We start from the raw sequence: 3,783 nt of genomic DNA, 5'->3' as shown, positions 1-3,783 counted from the left end.
ATTATTTATAATGTGCAAAAAAAATTAGAACAAAATTCAATTACTAATTTTTTTTATTTCTTTTAAACATGTTCATTCACAAAAAAAAATTAAAGAATTCACTTGTTATAAAATTATCAAATTTTAAAGATAATTTTTTTAATTATATTTATAAAAATTTGTATCAAAATTTATTTTAATTTTTTTAGAATATATTTAATATTTTATTTATTGTCATATTTTTAAATTTTTTGTGAGTTTATTATCATTCATGTATGTCTTTTTTTTTTCTGTAACATGAATTTTGAGTACTATTTTGATAATTTAACACACACACACACACACACACACACACACACACACACACACACACACACACACACACACACACACACACACACACACACACACACACACACACACACACACACACACACACACACACACACACACACACATATATATATATATATATATATATATATATATATAAAACTACCTATAATTAAACCATGTCGTATCTTGCACCAAAAAGATATTTCTAACATTATTGCACTTTTGATTCTTTAAAAGATATAAAGTAAATATTCTTGGATATTGATTTCACGGTTTTATTGAATATATTAAATGTCACATAACATGCATGCTTTTATGATAGAGCTACTAGCATAATGTATACACTTTATCTGAGTTTCTATTCTATCTTAATCTATACTTTTACTATTTTACATGTCTTAATGATTTGGTCTAAAGTGTTAATATTCTATTTCTGGATTTCTTAGTGGTAATCCTCGAAGTATAATCTCATTAGAATAAATAACAAGGTGGCCAATCCGCTAATGTCTTTCTAAATCTCATGCTTATATATGCATCAAACAACTCTCTAATTAAAGTGATAAAACGAAACTAAAACTTAAAAAGTACGAAATATTATTGGTGACTGGATTCTACGATAAACCCTGCATTTGGAGATTACTAAAGAGGAGATTGGACATAAACAAATGTGATGTGAAAAACGGTTATTTCAGTAACTTGGTTGAAAACCTTGGATGTAAGATTAGTCATATATATAGTACCCTGTAGTTTGATGTTATCATTGATCACAGGGTAGCCCACATAGATCGGATCCATTTATTTACAGATCTGAAATTCCTTCACCCTTCAACTTCATATTTATTATTTATTATTTATTACTAATAATAAAGAAAATTGAATATAATCATTTAGGCATCGAGTCAAGAACTGATGATGATGATTTAACCCCCTCCCACACACACACGTGTAGTAGAACTGCATATATGTTTTGTATGGATAAAGCTTTTTTAAGGTAAAAAGATCAGTAAAATAATATAATACTTTAATAATTTAGTGGGGCTTGTAAGTGATAAAAATTTTAAATTTAAAGATAATTAAAACAATACTTTACCATTTTATAACCTCCTTATTTTAGAGGTTTTTTTTCTTTTTTTTTTTATATAGGCTTCAAATGAGTGTAATTAAAGAATTAATTATTTTTAATTAATTGCCATTAGTTATTTGAAAATTATTTTTTTATCATAAATTTTTAATCTTAAATTTTAAACTTTAAATTTAAAATTTTAAACTCTAAATTTTAAATCTTTAAATAAATAAAAATTAAAAAAATAATTTTATAAAAAATAACTAATATATGACAACTAATTAAAAATTACTTCCCTGTATTTATTCATTTGAAACTAGGAGATTTTTTTATTTAAATTATTTAAATATAATATTTATACAAAAATGTAATCTGTAATATATTTATATATTTGTGTGTATCTTACACATTTTGGGTACAGAATAATCAAAACCAACAAAAGCACAATTTGAATATTCTGTACTTGAGATAGAGTCACAAGTAATTTTTTAACAAACAAGCAAATTTTTAGCATTGTATTGAAGATACAACTATAATCAATATAAAGGCATATGTTGTGGTCGTGCCGGAGTGGTTATCGGGCATGACTAGAAATCATGTGGGCTTTGCCCGCGCAGATTCGAATCCTGCCGACCACGTTTTTTAATGAGTTTTGCTATTTCGAAAAGTTTGATTCTTAAACTGATGAAGAACTGCACATGGCATAATGAGTTTTGCGTTGCTTATGTTGTATGATATGAATTGCTCTGTTAAGTAGTTTCTCTAGTAGCTTACTATACATTTCTCTCTGTGACAAAATCAACAAAAGCACAATTTGAACACTCTATATTCAAAATACAAAAAATTTAAAAGTTCATGCATAAACTGGGTGTACTATATTCGAGATATAGTCGCAAGCAATTTTTTAACACTATATTCGAGATACAACTATAATCAATATGAAAGCATTATATCCGGAATAAATGCTTAAATCAATAGAGATCTCTGCACTCTATATAATAACAAAAAATACCTATATAAGTAACTTCTTGACTTCACCATATTCATCACACTACATCCATCTTAAATTCTATCTATTCTTCCTTTTCATTTCCCCCCAAAAAAGGCTAGTAATAAATTTTTTTAGTAGTTTATCCCAATAGAATCATTAGAAATGGTGACGAGAGAGTAATATTTGAGTGCAATTCACCTGTGATGCTGTGCATTTTTCATATTGATTCTCTAGATTCGCTTAAGAATGTCATCTTGAGCAATGTGTAAAACCTAAAAAAATGATAAAGAATTAATTAATAAATTAATATGAACAAAAAAGATTAAGAAATTAGAATTCATAATTTGGAGAAGTAAAAATATTTAGAATACAAATTAAAACACTAATCTCAAATATTTTAGCCCAAAGTTAAATTAACGGACTAAAATGATTGAATCGGGCCTCACTAAGGGGAAGAAACCGTAATATTCATTACCACCTTCATTTGTTCATAACTTTTGATTCAGAGTTCTGATTGACGAGCCGTTTGTGGCTACGCGTTCATCTTGAAATCCTCTTCAGTTCTATTTAAACAAAGTGGTTAGAAACTTTAAATTTCTTTCCCAATTTTTTATCTTTTTCAATTTTGTGTTTTTGGTTTGAGTAGTGAGAAAATCTCAAAATTTTGATATTTAGGGGAGGCTCAATCATGAGTTCTAGTGGGGTTTTAACCCAAGGCTATGAGGAATAAGGTAAGAGAACTTTTTTCCATTGTTTGTCCAAGTTTGAGTTATAAACTTAGTATGAATTATGTGAAATCTTGTGATTAGATGGAATAGAGCTTGTTTGGATCATTTTGGAGTGAAGCTGAGCTAGCCCAGTGAGATTTTAGTGTGGAATTGACTCAAAGATCGTTTTGGTATGAAGTTGGTAGAGCTTGAACTGGTGGACTTTGGAAACTTCCGGAGAAGAGTTTTCGAGGTTGACACTGCTGTCAACGAAGGTACGGGTCTTGATTCGGATAGACATTGTGTAAAGTTATGTGAAAAAATTTAGGGTAATTATCCTTAAGTAGGATTGAACAAAATTGGTTGATGTTGTGTTAATTGGTTGTAATTTATGAATTGAGTGGTTATTGAGTGGTATACATGTATCTATGAATGAGTTAATTGAATATGAGTTGTGATATGTTTGATTATGATGTTAATTGGTATGAAAAATTAGGCTAGAGACCGAAATAGGGTGAGATATCCCCTATATGGTAATTCCTAGTAAGTGGTGTATTTGTTATGAGTGTATTGTTGTTTGGATTAATGAGAAATTGGTCATATGAATGGATTGTTGGTTGATTATTGATGAAAAACTTTAGAAATGATTGGTGGATTGAAATTGTTTATCAGGTGTTGAATGGTGAGAAAATGGTGAATGAGTGTTA

General features: G+C 28.2%; 1 non-coding gene across 1 annotated transcript; it reads left to right on the top strand.

Moving 5' to 3' along the window:
- Positions 1 to 1,934: 1,934 nt before the first annotated feature.
- Positions 1,935 to 2,016, top strand: TRNAS-AGA (transfer RNA serine (anticodon AGA)). The gene has a single exon. It is a non-coding gene; the product is annotated as a tRNA-Ser (tRNA).
- Positions 2,017 to 3,783: the final 1,767 nt, after the last annotated feature.

Source organism: Arachis stenosperma, chromosome 3 (assembly GCF_014773155.1).
Source record: "Arachis stenosperma cultivar V10309 chromosome 3, arast.V10309.gnm1.PFL2, whole genome shotgun sequence".
Classification (NCBI taxonomy): domain Eukaryota; kingdom Viridiplantae; phylum Streptophyta; class Magnoliopsida; order Fabales; family Fabaceae; genus Arachis; species Arachis stenosperma.
This window is presented reverse-complemented; position numbering and strand designations above follow the sequence as displayed.